The following is a 19,578-nucleotide window of genomic DNA, read 5'->3' as shown; positions in this document are numbered from 1 at the left end:
CCATCTTTGGGCTGTTGTGAACAGTGCTGTTGTGTACATAGGTGTACCCATAGGTCTCTTTTTAAGTTCCTGAAAATTCGTTTCTTTTGGATCTATACTCAGAAGTGGCATTGCTGGATCATGTGATAGGCCTATTTTTGATTTTTTGAGGAACTGCCCCATCAGCCATACCATTTTATATTCCTGCTTGATCTCTTGATTTTTTTTTCTGTTTAACTTGAGGATTCCATGAAGAGAAGATTTCTTTTATTTGGGTCAGTGGCTCCAGGGGTGGTTCCTTAAAACAGCCCATAGACATCTGTGGAGGGTCCTCAGGTCTCTGGATTGAGTCTCAGAATTTTTACCAAATAAATGGAGCATGTAACACAGGCTGTTTTCCAACTGAATGGTGGTAAGGACCCTGGCTTCTCACGGCAGTAGTGTTTGAACATTGTACTCCCTCATTTTAGAAAGTCTCTAATCAGTCACTAGTCACATTTCCAGCAGGTTTGCTGTCCCTTTTACACTGTGACAGCTTTACTTCTTCACTGGGACACAGAAGAGGGGGCTTGTCCATCCCCAGGCCTCAAAGGGTTGCTTACCTGGTTTGAGCACAGAAGCGGGCCAGACTGGGTGACAGGTGGCTGTGATGGAGGAAGAACAGCTGAGGGTCTTCTGCCAGCCCCGACCTTGGCTTAGGCTGGGGTAGAACTGAGGCTGAATGCTGAAGGTCTGCACTGGGACTGGGAGGCAGGGGACGGTCTCAGCACTGAGGATGGTCTTGCCATCCTGCTTGTTTTATAAAACGTGGGGCACAGAGATCCTCCCACCCCCAAGGCTATTGCTGTGAATTCCGTGACTCTGGGTCCAGGTTAGAGATCGATGATGGTTTCTGATGATGGTTTGTGCGTTGGACTGGCTTCTAAGGAGTGGATTTTGATGATGGTTTGGCTGGTAAAGCCAAAGTAGTCACGGAGCCTGCTGGCGCTGGTTTCGGATGCTCCTTTAGTGGTGCGGACATCTTGCCCAGTGGAGTCAGCTTGGCTAGACTTCTTGTTCTGGGTAAAACTGCCAGTCTTCACTTTCTTTAGAGTTAGTCCAAAGGAAGATTTGTGGGAGAGGATTTGTCTTTCTCTGATTTGACTTCCAAGGTGAGCTGGCCGCCTGCACACATTCTGCCTCCCTTCGTCACTTATTGTGGATCTCCCCCAGTAATGTGCCCAGTGTTTTGTCAACATAAATATAGGATTTACTTTGTGATTGTGGAAAGGCAGTTGGTAGAAGGTTCTGGCAGTGTCTGGGCCATATGTTATCATGTTTGTAGTTCTCAGAGAGGCTTAGTTTTATTTTTATTTATAGATTTAGTTCATTATAGATTCTATATTGCTTTTTATTTAGGCAGGACAGTAAGAAATTGCAAATATTCAACTGACTTGGTCTTCCAAAACCAGCAATTATTGCCTATTAGTATCTGCTTAGATTTCCTTTCTGAAAATGTCTAGGGAGGATCATGAGAGTAGTGTCAAAGTGGAACTCTGGTATTTATGAAAATGAGAGTATCTTCTTTGGACTTTCTTTTCTAATGGTATTTTCTTTTTTAAAAAAAAATTATCATTTTTTACTTTTAGGTGGACGCACTCTCTTTATTTGTATTTATGTGGTGCTGAGGATCGAACCTAGTGCCTCATGCATGTGAGGCGTGCGCTCTACCACTGAGCCACCACCCCAGTCCCTCTAATGGTGTTTTCTAATATTCTGACAAAATTAGAATAACCTAGTAGTGTTTCCTACATTGTTTATAATACTTTTTCTTCTAGAGAGTTTGTTTCTGTTTTGCTTCTGATACCAACATGAATTAGACCCGGGTTTTGTGAAACGTTAATCCCATCAAAGGGCAATTTGTCAATCTAATTTGCTAGGGCAGATCTAAGAGGAGCTATTTGGATTTTCCATGGTTAGGAGTTGGAGCTAACAAAGCAAGTGGCTGTTCTGTTGAGCTTTTTCAGAGGAAAGCGTCTGCTGCTGCAGAGTTGGGTCAGTTGCACCCTAAAGTTCCTAAGATAACCTTTTCTGCTCTGTGGGGATGTGGTGCAGGCTGTAGGAACTCAGTGGCTCCCAAACTGTGCTGTATATTGGATTTCCTTGAGGAAATCTTTAAAGCCACATTGATGTCAGTCTTTTAAGTTTAGATATTGCAGTTTAATTGGTGGTGAGTTTAAAAAACTCCCAGGTGATCCTAATAGCCCTCACATATATGTTCATCTTAACTTTATCACATGCCTTGTGACCAAGACTTTCCAGGTCATGGGGGTAGCATGTGGATAGCATGGGGTTACAGGTTTCACCCTTCTCCAGGTGAATAACTAGTGTTGTTGAATTGCAGACTCAGTGATGGTAGTTGTTCCTCAGCCTCCAGGGTCTTAGAGTCTGGACTGAACCTCATCTGGAGGAGTGCCCAGGTGTTGAATCAGGTGCTGGGCATGTCATGGAACACACTGGAAGGTTGTTTGGGGTTGAGATTGTAAGTGTGGACTCTGAGTAGTCAGACCTGAGTTCCAGTTCCAGTTTTGCCATTTGTTCAACTGTAAAATCTTAGAGAAGCCCATTCATTTTTCAGAGCCTCAGTTTCCTGATCTTTAAAATGGGGATAAAGGTACCCGCTTCATGGGTTGGTTGTGAGCCCCTGAATAAGATAGTTTCTCTAAAGCACCAAAGCTCAGAAGAAGCCCATCACTTAGGAGGTGGGGCACTGTCATCGTAAAGCTGAGGCTCTGGAGTGGGGGCGTTTTTACGAGCAGTGCAGTTTTCCTCTTCCTCTTTTCTATAGGCTGGCTGCTCTGTGCACCCTTGTTGTCATTTGTGCCGTGAAGGTAACAGTGCTCAAATCACGGTTGTGGTGAGGACTCACCGAGTCCCTCTGTGCAGAGCATTTAGCACGGTGCCCGGTGTTCAGCGTGTGTTCCAACCTTCCTGTTGTCTTATTATTCTCAGTCAGGGCTCAGCTCCTGCCAATACCCATAAGTAGACAGAATGGCAGCCAGGGTGCTGAGCAGCATATAGTCACGTTGCTTAAGGGTTTAGGGAAGGATTCTGTAAAGGATTCTGTAATGGTGCATGGAAGGCATCTTAAGCAGAAGGGGCCTTGAGCTGGGGTGATGGAAAAGAGGAGAGGGTAGCACCACGTGTGTAAGGATTTAGGAGAGCACAGGAGGTCAGTCTAGAAGGGATCACTGGGCCCAGGTGGTGGAGGACCTTGGTCTTGAGCTTATAGCAGTTGGGGTTACTTGGTCCATAGGGGCAGCCACTGGCAGCTTTTGAGCAGGGAAGTAAATGACCAGGCTTGTGACTTAGGAAAAGCATCTACTCGTGCCTTGCTGCCTGTGGCTGCTTATGAAGGGGTAAGGAGTCCACATGGCCTTAATGACCTTGGGATTGGATCTGGGAGTTACAGTCTGAGGTTCTCATGGTCCAGCCATTCATTGGTTCATATTTACCATCTTGTTCATTTGGTGAAGCTTTATTGTCATGAATTGGATCTAGACATATAGTAGATTAGAGTTGTGGGGCACGGTAAGGACATATTGTCATTTAGTAATATGCAGAAATAAATGTTTAATATATTAACCAATAAAGTTAATAAACCTAAATATAGTGCTTGTAAGTTTGGGATATATGAAATACTGCTTATATTGAGAGTTGATTGTTTTCATATAACTTGAAATTCTGTTTCTCTTGACTCCTTTGTGTTAGTCAGCTTTTTGTGGCTGTGATCCAAATACCCGACAAGAACAACTTAGAGAAGAAAAGTTTATTTGGGCTTGCTGTTTCAGAGGTTCAGTTGGTGCTGGGCTGACTCCATTGCTCTGGACCTTAGATGAGGTAGAACACCGGGGTGGAAGGACATCGCAGAGGAGCTTTGCTCCATTATGGCAGCCAGGAAACAGAGAGAGGGGAGAGGGAACGGGCCACAGGGAAGATGCACCCTTCCAGGGCACGTCCCAGTGACCAGCCTCCTCCAGCCCTGGCCCACCTGCCTATAGTCACCACTCAGTCAGCCCATTCCAACCAGGGTGGACTGATAGGTTCCAGCTCTTATCATCCAGTCACTTCACCCTGAATATTCCTGCATTAACGGGAGTTTTGGGGCACACCTCATATCAAACCATAACTACACAGTAAATGAGCACATGTTCAGTCTTGACCATGCCTGTGCAATACATGGATATTGCTCTGCCATCAAGATCTGATCTTTTCTTCAGTCCAGAATGTTCCTTTCTGCCTCTTTCCAGTCTTACCCCCAACCTCAGCTCCAGATGACCATTGATCAGATTTCTGTCATCATAGATTAATTTCTAAAAACTCACAAGTGAAAGAGAAGGGCTTTTGAGATTATTTTGATTACTTTTATTATTTTTAGACTGAGGATTGACCCCAGGGATACTTTACCACTGAACCACATCCCAAGGGGCCCCCCAATATATATATTTAAATATTTAATTTTTAGTTGTAGTTGGACACAATACCTTTATTTTATTTATTTTTGTGTGATGCTGAGGATTGAACCCAGGGCCTTGCATGTGCTACCACTGAGCTACAACCCCAGCCCCCCCTTTTAATATTTTATTTAGAGACAGGGTCTTGCCAAGTTGCTTAGGGTCCTGCTAAGTTGTTGAGGCTAGCTTTGAACTTGTGGTCCTCCTGTCTTAGCCTCCTGAGCTGCTGGGATCAGAGGTGGCGCAACCATGCTCGGCATATTTGGATTGTTTTGAGATTATTTTCTGCTATCACCTATGTCAGTGTTATTTATTTTTTTATTTTTTATTGCTGACTCTGGAGCACCCTTGCGGATTCAGTCGCATGTTAATGCTCTTCTGGCCTGTTTCTGAGAATTGGCTGTTAGAAGTAAAGCTGATGTGGACATGGGTTTTTATTTCTTTGGAGTAGAATTGCTGGGTAAAATCCTGTGTGTTTTTGAGCTGCTTTGCTGTTCACATCTCTTCTTTATGAAGCACAAAAGCCATAGTTTTTCATTTACCCATGAATTACAGTTGTTGGTGCTCTTCATTCCTTTCTGTAGCTTACAGTTTTCATTTGAAATCATGTCTTTCCAGCCCGAAAGACATCCTTTGCATTTCTTGTCATATGGTCTGCCGGAGAGGAAGTCTTTGTTCTTTGAAGGCTACGTGTGATGGATGTTGAATTCTGGGTCAGTAGTCTCTGGGCCCCCAGCCCACACTTGGAAGATGTGTCCCATTTCCCTGGCTGCCTTGTTTTTGATAAGAAGCCAGTCGTCATGTGTATCTTTGTTTTCCTGTATGTAATGTTTCTGTTTTCTCTGGAGAATGTTTTAACATGTTTTCTCTTTTTTACCATTTTTCGGGAGGATGATAATGATCCTGGGTGTGATTTACTTTGTATTTTTATTTTTGGGGGTTTGATGAGCCTCTTGGATCTTTCATTTGATGATCTTAAGATTTGGGAAATATTGGATCATTCTATCTATTGAAATTTTCTTTTCTGGCTTATTCTTAATGCTTTTCTCTTTCTTGGGCTCCTGTTACATGTGTAAATTCTAGTTCCCCAGCTCTGCTGGACCTTTAGTCTCTCTGTTTACCTTGTGATCCTCCATAGTCCCAGTTCTCTGTTGAGTCCTGGGTGGGTGGGTGCCTTGGTAGCCCACCCCTTACTTAAGGACTTGTTGCAAATCTCCCCAACCCCGAATCCTGGGACTCTTCCTGACTGACACCTCTTCACTGTCAGTGCCCTGCCTACAGAGGCCCGCTGCGGCAGCTGACCCCATCTGACCTGTGCTCCTCAGCTCAGCAGGGCTGCCGTGCCCTTGGGTTCTCCCTGCCCTACCTGGAAAGTGGTCCCTTGGCTGAGAGCCAGGGGAGTGGGGCTGTTCACCTCTTGAGTGTCCCTTATCTTAGGGATCCGTCTTGTATACTGCCCGTTACCTGGTGCCTGAAAACATCTGCCTCATAATTTTGTCCCCTTCTGGGTGGTGTATGGGAACATGGGAAGTGTGGGCTGCTCTGGTATCAGTTGCTCAGCCCTGGTCAGATCAGTCATCCCTCCATTAGTTTAATAGCCTGGATGTGTCAGGCCACAGAGCTGTGTGTACTGGGCAGGGCGTGGTCCCGGGAGCTATAGGGCGAGCCCTCTTGACTTCCTTGCTGAGCAGATAAAGGATGAGTGCATATGCCAGGAGAGAGTCCCCTGTCCTATCTCCAGGCCCAGGTGGGATTAGTGAGAGCCCAGGTCCTGGGCCCATGCCAGATCTGCTCCATCTGAATATCTAAGGAAAGGTTCCAGAAACCTGTATGTTTTAATTTGTGTCTCAGGGAAAGTTTGAGGTGTGCTGTTGTAGAGGATAGTGACAGGGACAGTGGATTGGAAAGAGGGATGGCCCCCTTAGCAAGTGAAAAGGCAACAAGAATCTGTTTTCCTTTTTCTGAGATGCACGCTGAAGGTGATGCCTAGGATCGATTTTTTTATTTTATTGATTTATTTATATATGACAGTGGAATGCATTACAATTCTTATTACACATATAGAGCACAATTTTTCACATCTCTGATTGTATGCAAAGTAAATTCACACCAATTCGTGTCTTCATACATGTACTTTGGATTATAATGACCATCACATTCTACCATCATTTCTAACCCCATGCCCTCTCCCTTCCCCTCCCATCCCTCTGCCCTATATAGAGATGGTCTGTTCCTCCCATGCTCTCCCTCCCTATCCCACTATGAGTCAGTCACCTTATATGAGAGAAAATATTCGGCATTTGGTTTTTTGGGATTGGCTAACTTCACATAGCATTATCTTCTCCAACTTCATCCATTTATTTATATATGATAGTGAAATGCATTACACTGCAAATGCCATGATTTTATTCTCTTTTATTGCTGAATAATATTCCATTGTGGATATATGCCACTTTTTTTTTTTTATCCATTCATCTATTGAAGGGATATCTCAGTTGGTTCCACAGTTCAGCTATTGTGAATTGTGCTGCTATAAACATTGATGTGGCTGTGTCCTTGTAGTGTGCTGTCTTTAAGTCCTTTGGGTATAGACCGAGGAGAGGGACAGCTGGGTCAAAATGTGGTTCCATTCCTAATTTTCTCCATACTGCTTTTCATATTGGCTGCACCAATTTGCAGTCCCAGTAGCAATGTATGAGTGTGCCTTTTCCCCCACATCCTCGCCAACACTTAATGTTGTTTGTCTTCATAATAGCTGCCATTCTGACTGGAGTGAGATGAAATCTTAGGGTAGTTTAGATTTGCATTTCTCTAATTGCTAGAGATGCTGCTGAACATTTTTTCATATACTTGTTGATTGATTGTATATCATCTTCTGCGTAGTGTCTGTTTAGGTCCTTTGGCCCATTTATTGATTGTGTTATTTGTTTTTTTGGTGCTTAGCTTTTTGAGTTCTTTATTATACCTTAGAGATTAGTGCTCTATCTGATGTATGGGAGGTAAATACTGGCCAGAGCAATTGGACAGACGAAAGGAATTAAGGGGATACAAATAGGAAAAGAAGAACTCAAATTGGCACTATTTGCTGTTGATATGATCCTATACCTAGAAGACTTAAAAAATTCCACCAGAAAACTTCTAGAACTAGTAAACGAATTTAGCAAAGTAGCAGGATATAAAATCAACACCCATAAATCAAATGCATTTCTGTATATCAGTGACATCTTCAGAAATGGAAACAGGAAAACTACCCTGTTTACAATAGCCTCAAAAAAAAAAAAAAACAAAACAAAAAAACAAAACAAAACCCCAAAACCAACAACAACAACAACAACAACAAAAAACCTTGGGAATCAACCTAATGAAAGAGATGAAAGATCTATATTATAAAAACTACAGAACCCTAAAGAAAGAAATCAAAGAAGACTTTAGAAGATGGAAAGATCTACCTTGCTCTTGAATAGGCAGAATTAATATGATCAAAATGACCGTACTTCCAAAAGCACTATACAGATTTAATGGAATTCTGATCAAAATCCCAATGACATTCCTCATAGAAATAGAAAAAGCAGTCATGAAATTCATCTGGGAAAATAAAGAGACCCAGAATAGCTAAAGCAATCCTTAGCAGGAAGAGTGAAGCAGGTGGCATTACTCTACCAGAGGAATAGTAACAGAAACAGCATGGTATTGGCACCAAAATAGACATAGACCAATGATACAGAATAGAGGACACAGAGACTAACCCACAAAATTATAATTATCTTATATTAGACAAAGACACCAAAAACATGCACTGGAGAAAAGATAGCCTCTTCAACAAATGTTGCTGGGAAAACTGGAAATCCATGTGCAACAAAATGAAATTAAACCCCTATCTCTCACCATGCACAAAACTCAACTCAAAATGGATGAAGAACCTAGGAATCAAACCAGAGACACTGCATCTAATAGAAGAAAAAGTAGGCCCTTATCTCCATCTTGTGGGATTAGGCCCGAACTTCCTTAATCAGACTCTTTTGGTGTAAGAATTAAAATCAAGAATCAATAAATGGGATGACTCAAACTAAAACATTTCTTCTCATCAAAAGAAACAATCTGTGAGGTGAATAGAGAGCCTATGCTTTATTTTCACTTTAACTTGACTTTTATTTTAACGTTAATTTGACTTTTGGTATGACTTTTTTTTGTGTGTGTCTTTATTCTGTTAAGATATTTTTCTGGGTTTAGAATTGCTGGTTGATGGCTATTTCCTTTCACTTCAAAGGTAGTTGATTTTGTTTTTAAAATTTTTAAATTTAAAAATTGTGAAAAAATTTAAACTGTGGTAAAAATACATATAGCATTATAGTTTATCATTTAAAATAATGTTTTAGTCTGTTTATTGGCATTAATTACATCCATCTCCAAAACTCTTTCCTATTGGAAAACTGGATTTCTGGACCCATTAATCGCTAACTCCCTGCTCCCCCAGCCCCTGGCCACCACTGCTTCTGTTTCCACGAATTTGACTTTGCTTGGTACCTCATTTAAGTGGAGTCAGCTTTTGTCCTTTTATAACAGGCTTAATGTCCTCAAGGTTAATTTTTTAATAGGTTTAGGTCATACCTTGACCCTGTATCCTGCTCCTCATCTGTAGAGGTGGCCTCAGCTAACTGCAGAGGGAAAGGAGGGATTTCAGGTTCTGTGCCTGCCTGCTCCCTGCTCTGAGCCTGCACCTCTGCAGGTCCTGGCTGTTTTGAAGTTCTCCTGCTTCCTATCCCCGGGGAACCCATTAGCTGCATGAACAGGGTCATTTTCCGCCTGGTGCTCTCTGCCAGGTAACAGCTGTTGGCCCACAGCTGCTCTTTGATACGCTTATCTTTCTCCACCAATGAGCCGGGAAATGTGGGGCGGAGAAAGGGGTGCCCTGGCAGAGCCTGCCCTGGGTGCTATGCAGCTTCCTCCTTTGTATCTACTGGTGAAAGAAGTTCAAGACACGACAGCTTTTGATCAAGTTTGTAGCATGTCCTTGCCTCTGTCACTGTTTTTCATTTCTGCTGCATAGACCTCCTTATCTTTTTAGCACTTCAAAGGTGATATTGGTAAACAAGCGACAGAGCTAATTTTGTGGTATTACAGGTGTGCACTGGTGCCTTAGGAGGGCCTAATAGCCAACTGCTCAAGGTCAGTGCTTTGATAAATATACATTAGGAAAAAGGAAGATTACATTTTCTCATTTCAACTAATTTTTAGGAAAATTACGTACCATGGTGAGTCTGCGTTGGGAGTATTATTTTCTATGACTACTCTTGGTCTAAAAGATAGTTGTCGTACAGAGTTGGCTGTGTATGATGGCCACAGGTATCATCCCAGCGGCTCTGGAGTCTAAGGCAGGGGGATTGCAAGTTTGAGTCCAGTCTTAGCATCTTGGTGAGACCGTGTTTTAAAATAAAAAAAACCAAGAAGGACCGAGGGTGTAGCTTTGTGGTAAAGTGCCCCTGAGGTCAATGTCCAATACCACCCCCCCAAAAAAAGTTGGCATTGGCTTCATATATAAGTTTTTTGGTACTAAACATGCCAAGATTGAGAAAATAGATTATTAACACCTTTTTGGGGGGTTGTATTTTGTACTTTTAGAAACAGAAAGCAGAAAAAATCCGAGTAATTATTTTTTATTTTTTATTATTATTTTTATTGGTTGTTCACAATATTACAAAGCTCTTGACATCATATTTCATACATTAGATTGAAGTGGGTTATGAACTCCCAATTTTTACCCCAAATGCAGATTGCAGAATCACATCGGTTACACATCCACACCGAGTAATTTTTAGATGGACGGGAGAGGCTTGCCCTTTGCCCCTCTCCAGGTGTACCCTTCACTCCTGCTCTCGCTGAGGTCACCTTCTCATGGGCTTCTCAGTTTTCCTCCTGCGGCCCTCACCACGACCATCTCGTCCTGCTCATCGGCTCATCTCCTGTCCCCTCTCTTGCTTGGCTTACCAATCAACCGCAGCTGGTCTTTCCAACACAGAAATTGGTGATGGTCGTGTCGGGGCGTGAGGGGTCTTGCAGAAGGCCTGGGATGGGATTCCTCTGAACAGGCCACCATCAGATTTTGCCACCCTCTTTTCTCCATGGATGTCAGAAGAGCTTATGAATTAAAGTGCAGTTTCTCTGACAATATATGTTGACCACCCTTTACTCCACAAAATACCTATTTTAGTTCTGTAACTAGGATTTCACAAAGATTCCCAGTATGGTGACATTCTGGTCCCCTAGGGGGAGTAGTGGTTTTATCTAGCACCTTTACCAGCAAACTGTGGGGGACCCTGTGTAGAAGCTGTCAGTGGGGGCCTGGCCATGTTCTGCTTTCCCCCAATCCTGCCCGGGTTGCAGAGCCCCTGGGACTCGAGGGCATTGGAGAGGCCTGGGTCAGGGCCTCAAGCAGCCTTGAAGGAGTCCTTTCTCTGGCCTTTCTTTGGGAGGGGGGGGATGAGGTGAGGGGAGGTGGAGCAGCTCCTCCTGCTGAATTCATCTCTCCTGTGTTTTTAGAAGTGGCCAGTGCCTGATTCTCAGCCTGCCCCCAGAACAGGTATCACAGGGCCCTCCATAGGTGGAGTGGCTCTTGGGTCTGTGTTGTAGCCCTCGAGTGTGGAGACTTATTTTTCCAAGGCCAGGTCTGGCTGGTCAGCCCTGTGAGTGGATTTCTGACCTCTTAACTCCACTAGGTCATAGTGATATCATGCAAAAAGCTAGCAGCAGGGTGAAACTGGGTGTGCCCCCAGGAGGTAAATGTAACATCCTTCAAAGGTTGCAGGGGACTTCTCTACAGGTTTGCCTGCTTGTGTGCCAGCCACAAAAACCGGCAAAACCAAAACAAACCCCAGCGGCCAGCAGGGCTGTCAGATTATAGGGCACAGCAGGTTGTTGATTTGGTGCAGGCTTTGCTTTTCATTTCCTTGACTCATTTTTTTCTTCTACAGAACCACAGCAGACTAAGTTTGTGGATGGAGGATATTGGGCAGTTCCTGGGTCCGCTCCTCAAAGCAATGAATGTCTTTAGATTGTGCAGTCAGGAACAGGTGTGGCAGTATGACCAGGCAGCTCTGGCCGACCATTTGAAAAATACAGGCAATTTTCTGCTTCGAGTGAGCTGAACATACTCTTTAGATGCCTGTTGCAGTGATGCCCAGTTTACCTTGGAACTGCATTAACAAATTCAGCTGGGGTAGGGCCATCAACCAGGAATTGAGCCCAAATACAAGAAATTCTTGGGTGCTAACCTATTCTATTTGGAGCCTTCTTATTCTGACTCGACTTAAAATACTCCTGAGCCCTCCAAAAACAGTAGTAAGAAATGGGAAAGAGCCTGACAAGAATTTGAAGGAACAGCACATTGTAAGGGACAAGATGTAAAATGACAAACTATGCAGATCCAATGAGCATGGCCAGTGGAGTGCTTTGGGAGGAGCACCCACAGGCCTGGGTGAGTGACACCTGTGGGGAGTGAGTTGGTAGTGAGGATTCTATACCGCGTAGATGAGCAGTGGAGCCTCTTTTAAGAGGACTTTTAGAGAAGCATTTTTAGAGGTTTTCTATTAAGACAAAGATTGAATTTCTAGAGGGAGAATATATATTCCATCAGCTTGTGACCCCACCCCATTCCTTGGATGGTCATATTTATGGGTGCACACTTGGGTTTTCTGTTTCATATTTACTGATTAAAATAATTAAGAAAGAGGAATCAGGTTTTCCCCCACCCCTAAATGAATGAGATACTACTTTTTTTTTTGTGGGGGGCCCAATATAATGGGGATTGAACTCAGGGACACTCAACCACTGAGCCACATCCCCTGTCCTGTTTTATATTTTATGTAGATAACAGGGTCTCACTGAGTTGCTTAGCATCTCACTTTTTGCTGATGCTGGCTTTGAACTCAGGATCCTCCTGCCTCAGCCTCCCAAGCCACTGGGATGACAGGCATGTGCCACTGTGCCCTGCTTGATTTATGTTTTCTAATATTTATTTTTTAGTTGTAGTTGGACTCAACACGTTTATTTCACTTGTTTATTCTTGTATGTGGTGTTGAGGGTAGAACCCAGGGTCTCACACAGGCGAGGCGAGCGCTCTACTGCTGAGCCACAACCCCAGGCCTGATTTATGTTTTTAAAAGTTGATAAATCAATGTTTGATTTAGAAGGCAGAGATATCTGATAGCCCCCAGGGTATCACGTGGCCTGCTCTCAGCAGGAGCCCATGATGGCCATCTCTTTTGATAGCAAGTTCATGGTATTGTTCTTCACGGCCACATGGATTCTAATATGAACGATAATTAAACATTTAGGCTGTTTTCTAGTGTTTTCTGTATTATAAACTGTAGCATAGTGAATGGGATTAAAGCTAAAGCTCTGAACACATCCCTGATTTCTCACGTTGCACACACACAATTTAAGGCTTTTGACAGACCGGTTTGCTCCCAAAGAGTTGTTAACTATATATATTCTCCCCTGTGGTATGAGATGACCTCATGTCCTTGCTCAGATTGGATGTTAGATTTTGAAAAAAAATATTTGTGATTTCACCAGTTTCATATATTTTTTAAAAAAAATACTGCTTAGTTGTATTATTTATATAGCATTGAATAATAATTTGAGTATTCGCATATATTCATTAGCAATTTGCATTTTTTGTAAAGTTCTTGCAGTATTTTTTCCTCCTTGCTTCTTTCCTTTCTTTACAGTCTGGGAATTGAGCCCAGGGCTTGTGAGTGCTGGGCAGGCACTCTACCACTGAGCTACACCCTACCTTTGTCAAGTTTTTTTTTTTTTTTTTTTAAGAGAGAGAGAGAGAGAGAGAGAGAGAGAGAATGAGAGAGAATATGAATTTTTAATATTTATTTTTTAGTTCTTGGCGGACACAACATCTTTGTTGGTATTTGGTGCTGAGGATCGAACCCGGGCCGCACGCATGCCAGGCGAGTGCGCTACCGCTTGAGCCACATCCCCAGCCCCCTTTGTCAAGTTTTTAAAAATTATTAGATTAATAATTTTTATTTCTATTTAGGTGCTCTTAACTTATTAAAAGATACACACTAACCCTCTTTCTGGCTTTTATAATGCAGGTGTTGATTCCAGTTTGTTTTGTCTGCCTTTTATTGTTCTCATGACAGAACAGTTTTGCTCTCAGAAGAAAAACAAATTTAACCAAATCGTGCCTTTTATGCAATTTAAGAAGTGTTGAACCATCATATTATTGAATGATTGTGCATTGATTTGCATTCATTTTCTTTACGTTGTTTGGACATGAATTGTCTTGAAATATACCATATACATTTTATTAGCATCAAACTTGAAGTTCCTATATTAATGGGAAACAGTGGTAACTTTACTTCATTAAAAAAAAGGACCATTTTATTTTAATCTTAAAGGGAGAGTGTACCTTTTCATCAGCAGAGAAGGAAGAGGGGAAAAAGAGAATAGAAGCTGAAAATAGTAAAACCCTGGGCTCTTTCACTGCCAAAAGAAAAGAAAATAAAAGAAAAGAAAAGAAAAAGGAAAGAAGGCAAAATTGAGTGCCCTTCCTTTGTCAGGCAGGACTTTCAGAGTGTTTTCTTGTTGGTGAATTAGAAATAGTTCTTACTTGCTTAGTTGCTCAGTACAACTTTGCTATTGCTGGCTTTGAACTTGCAATCCTCCTGCCTCAGTCTTCCAAACCACCGAGATTATAGTTTTGCACCACCCTACCCAATGCACCTTCAGTCTTCCTGTTATTATCCTTCTAGGCATTTGATAGGATTAAGTGTGCACTTTAACAAAACTAGGAGGTGGCGGGGGCAGGGGGTACCTTTGCAGCTGCAGCGAGAGGGATCCAACCAAGGGCCTTGAACCACACACACCCTTAGCCCTCCAGCCATGTTTTTGGCAGGCATTTTTTCTTTCCCATTTTATCCTCTCCTCCTAGGATTCCAAGTACACGCGTACCTTAGTGCTCATATTCTCCCACAGAACTCACCCGCTTTCTTCTTTCCTTCACCCATTTCCCTGAGTTTTCTTCAGATTGTAGATTACAGAATAAAGAGTTGGTGACTCTGGGAAAAGATCAATGAAACTTCATCTTCTATTAATGTGAACTAATCAACTTTTTCACTTCAGATATTTTACTTTTCAGTTCTAGAATTGCCATTTGGTTTCTTTTTGATCGTGTCCATCTCTTTCCTGAAATCACCTGTTCACTTGTTGTAACCGTATTTTCTTTAACGCCTTGAAAGCTTTTTTAATGGTGGTTTTCATCTGCTAGTTCCCCACCTGGGTCCACCCCAGTGTCTGTTTCTGTTGACTTTCCCCCCTCTGTTGTCAGGTATGTCTTTCTGTTTCTTTACCTGTGTGATAATGGTTTCTCTGTTTGAGCGTCCTGAGTCTGACATTATAGAGAATGTGGATCGCGGGGTATTGGGTTTGTTTTTGGCACGTTGATCCTGTGAGCCCCGCTTCTGTCCGTGTGTCTCATGTGTTACCATTTGAATTCGGTCCTAGAGTGACATTATTTCTAATGCGTGGCCTCCCTGGCATCCTGAGAAGACCCTCATGAGGAGCTTTTCTCTCTAGTTGGGCAGAACCTGGCACCTCCTACCACTGCATGACCTCCAGAATCTCCCTTTGGTCCTGGGCTGCTTGGGCCTTGCTCTGTCCATGGACAGTCCAGCGCTTGGCACATTATCTTTGGTAAATCCCCACAGAGACTCCTGGGGCCTCCTCTCTGCAGCTCTGGCCTACAAGTCTGGAACTTGGAACAACCATGTCTTTTTCCTTGACTTGGGGAAACTACAATTCTTTGCGGGCAGGAAATGCTCCAGGCAGAAAGCCAGGCCTGTCTGGGGCCACCTCCCGTATTTCCTTCTGCCAGGGCTCAGGCCCCGGTGCCTGTGGTTCAGTACCTGTTGTGTCCAAGCGTGTGAATTTGCAGTGGAAGGCGAAACCAGATCCGTTGACCAGACCCGTTGCTCCTTGGTGGTCGGAAGCCCAGGTGTGGCATTCTGCGTCTCCTTGGACGTTTTTTCTTATCCCATCAGGAGTGTGACAGACTTTATCTTGACAGTCTGAATTTCTGGGTTGACTGCAGGACCCTCGTTACCTTCCTTAACTTCTGTTGCAGCCCGAGTGCTGGAGCTTGTAGTTGTAGAGCCTGGCCTCAGTCCACCTCCATCCCAGATGTGCCTGGTGGCAAGCAGCCCCCGCCACCCAGAGGAGCTGTGTCTTTGGCACAGATTGTCACCAGTCAGTGCCCTCTTACCCCTAGTAAGCAGCAGCGATAGTGTGTAGACAGCAGTTCAAGTTGGGCAGTTGTCTTTGAAGTTTTTTAATATGATCAGTTTAAGATCAAGTTTGGTGGCCATTTGGTCTTATTGTAACGATTACAATTAGCGGTCAAATATCTACTCCTTTAAGACCTGCGGTGTATTTTCTGTATGCAGCTGACGTGTGTTTGTGTGTGACATTGGTCTCAAAAATATTTTCAGATAGATTTCAGTAATTAAGACAGAGCAAGTTTTTCCTAGAATGCCTGTGTATGTATACGCACATGCACACACGGACACATACATGCACACACGTGCACACACACAGCACAGACACAGATATATTTTGTAGGTGATTCGCTTTGTTTGCTTTAAGTGTTTTAAGGGCACCTGGCCCCTCCCTTCCATCCACACAGTGCTGTCCTCTTGCCTGGGCTACTGTGGCAGCCCCCCATGCGCCCCGTCTCCAGGCATCCCCTGGTCAGTCACTTCTACAGTTTCCTCTGCCTGTCACTGTCACGTAAAAACCACACCCTCACCCTTCCTCCTTTTCCCAGACTCTGGCTTCCTTTCTCTGTACAGTTTCTTCTCCTTGGCACCCAGGGTCCCTCCTGCTCACAGTGCCCCTCAGTGGGCACCTTCTTCCCAGTTCACTGGGCCAGCGTGCTGACCGTCACCTTCACTCTGAATCACAGGTGTTTGTGTGCATGTCTGGTGCTGTCTCTGGAGATTGGAAGACGGGACTCATCAGTTGTCCCGTCTGTGGGGACCCCTGGTGTCCTCCTCTTAGCAGATAATCAGTAATGACTGGTCATTTCTCTTGTTGGGATTTTGTGATCCAGGCAGGGTGAGGATCTAGAATTTCCATTCACAGAATGAGGGAAACCGGACTCCAGGTGTTTAAATGACACCACACTGAGAGTTACTGATAGATAGTTACTGACAGATTTTTGTTTTTTACTTTTGAAAATTAATTAATTAATAATTAGTTCTAATTAGTTATACATGACAGCAGAATGCCTTTTGACATATTGTACACAAATGGGGCACAACTTCTCGTGCCTCTGGCTGTACATGGTGCAGAGTTACTCCAGTAGTGGAATCCTACATGATGTAGGATAATGATGCCTGTCTCTTTCTATTTTCCTTCCCATCCCCACGGCCCATCCCTTCCCTTTCCTCCACACAAACCTAAGTTTCTTTATTCTTCCCTTACCACTATTCCCCCCTCCCCATAGGTGGTTTTCCTAATTTCTCTTGCAGTGGATTCATCACTTAATGTATAGAAATGCATTTGATTTAATGGTATTGATTTTATATCCTGCTACTTTGCTGAATTCATCTATGAGTTCTAGAAGTTTTCTGGTGGAATTTTTTGGATTCTCTAGGTACAGAATGATGTCATCAGCAGATAGTCATAGTTTGAGTTTTTCTTTTCCTATGTGTATCACTTTAATTTCTTTCATCTGTTTGATTGCTCTAGCTAGAGTGTCAAGGACTGTGTTGAATAGAAGTGGTGAAAGAGGGCATTCCTGACTTGTTCCAGAGGGAATGCCTTCAATTTTTCTCCATTTAAATGATGTTGGCCCGGGGCTTAGCATAGATGGCTTTTACAATGCTGAGGTATGTTCCTACTATTCCTAGTTTTTCTAGTGTTGAATATGAAGAGGTGCTGTATTTTGTTAAATGCTTTCTCCGCATCGAGATAATCATATGATTCTTGTCGTTAAGTCTATTGATGGTGATGTATTATGTTTATTGATTTCCATATGTCGAGCCAACCTTGCATCCCTGGATGAACCCCATTCCATCATGGTGTGCTGTTTTTTTTTTTTTTGTTTGTTTTTTATGTTCTTTGCCAGAATTTCATTGAGAATTTTTGTGTCTATGTTCATCAGGGATATTGGTCTAAAGTTTTCTTTCCTTGATATCTTTTTCTGGGTATCAGGGTGATATTAGCTTCATAGAATGAGTTTGGAATTTTCCTTTCATGGAATAATTTGAGGAGTATTGGTGTTATTTCTTCTTGGAAGTTCTTGTAGAACTAGAATGAGAACCTATCTGGTCCTGGGGCTTTTCTTGGTTTATAGGCTTTTGATGGCGTCTTCTGTTTCCTTGCATGAAATTGATCTGTTTAAATTTTGTATATCTTCCTGCTTCAGTTTGAGAAGTTTTTATGCCTCTAGAAATTTGGAGGTGTCTTCGAGAGTTTCCATTTTACTGGAGTATAAATTTTTGAAATAGTTTCTACTTATCTCCTGTATTTCAAGTGTCTGTTATTTCCTTTTTCATCACGGATAATAGTAATTTGAATTTTCTCTCTCCTTTTTTGTTAGGGTGACTAAAGGTTTATCAATTTTATTTATTTTTTCGAAGAACTAGCTTTTTGTTTTCAATTGTTTCTGTTGTTTCAATTTCATTGATTTCAGTCCTGATTTTAATTATTTCCTGTCTTCTACTACTTTTGGTGTTGATTTGTTCTTCTTTTTTCAGGGCTTTGCGATGTAATGTCAGTCATTTATTTGTTGACTTCTTATTCTTCTAATGAATGGACTCAATGCCACGAACTTTCCTCTTAGCACTGCTTTCACAGTGTCCCAGGGATTTTGGTAGTGTCCTATCAGAATTCTTATTTACCTCTAAGAATTTTATTTTTATCTCCTCCTTGATGTCTTCTGGTATCTATGCATCATCACTCAATAGCATTGTTTAGTCTGCAGGTGTTGGAGTAGCTTTTATTTTTATTTTATCATTGATTTTTAATTTAATTCCATTGTGGTCTGATAGAATGTATCTCTTTTTAGCTCCTGTTTAGACAGCTACAGTTTCGTCACGATAAAGAGAAATGATGTGTTAGATCAATCCTACAATATAAATAGTAGGTTTGCATAAGGGCCTACAGTTTCTAATAGTGGACAGTGAGAGAGCAGGGGTGGTGTGGGGTGTTGGATGTGGGGTTTATGAGGTAGGAGGTGAGAATACAGAGGTATTAGATCACAGGAAGAGTGAAAGGGGAATCGAGATGTAGGCTAGCAGGGATACCTCTGCTGAAACCAAGCCTGCGGGGACCTTGGTGATGGTCTTACAGATTCTGGCTGTTGTCTCTAGATGGAAGTAGGCATGTCCCTAGTTGGTGGCTTTGGCAGCTTCATATCTGTGAGTACCTTGATGTTAGGCTTCTAGGCCCAACGGGTATCTTAAGATAGAAGTTTTCCTAACTAAAGATGGTGGTGGTGGTGGCAGCAGGGTGAACCCAGATGGAGGCAATTGCTTTCAGAGATGTGGCTGAGAGGGCAGGCCATGTGGGGGCATTGGGCAGCCTGTTTGGAGACCCAGCACTGTGGTGTGCAGTGCTGTGGTAGGCTGCTGCCTCTGGGCCCTGTCTGTTGTCCCAAGGTGGAGGCTAGCATGTGTGTCTGTATGGGGGTGACTGCAGTGCCCTAGATGAAAGCGGCTGGGAGAGCCACATGTTGGTTGAGGGGGCCCACAGTGCAGTGCATGCACGTTGCTTTCCTCCTCTGTGGATGCACAGTTACTCATTCCATATTTATAATCCAAGTCCTATAATTTGTTTTCTTTGGCTACTTCCCTACTTCCTATCTCACTTGGCTCAGAATTATTTGGTAGGTGGTTCAGTGTGAGTGTACGTGCTTTTCTATATTGGATGCAATCACATTCATTAAAAAGCGAGGTGCGATCTTTCCCACTTCCTTCTCCTTTTTTTGATGTCCTTGGAGGTCACAGCTGCTTGGAGCCCTTCTTAAAGCTGCTGTCACAAGTCACCTTGGCCTTTACAATGCACAAGTCCCCAGGAAAATGTGCTGTTT

The 19,578-nt window shown here is 43.0% G+C and overlaps 1 protein-coding gene across 4 annotated transcripts in view; it reads left to right on the top strand.

Moving 5' to 3' along the window:
* Positions 1-19,578, top strand: part of Abcc4 (ATP binding cassette subfamily C member 4 (PEL blood group)) — a 224,165-nt gene that overhangs the window by 55,853 nt on the left and 148,734 nt on the right. The gene's annotated exons all lie outside the window — the stretch shown is intronic.

The sequence above is a fragment of the Ictidomys tridecemlineatus genome, chromosome 6 (assembly GCF_052094955.1).
Source record: "Ictidomys tridecemlineatus isolate mIctTri1 chromosome 6, mIctTri1.hap1, whole genome shotgun sequence".
Taxonomy (NCBI): domain Eukaryota; kingdom Metazoa; phylum Chordata; class Mammalia; order Rodentia; family Sciuridae; genus Ictidomys; species Ictidomys tridecemlineatus.
This window is presented reverse-complemented; position numbering and strand designations above follow the sequence as displayed.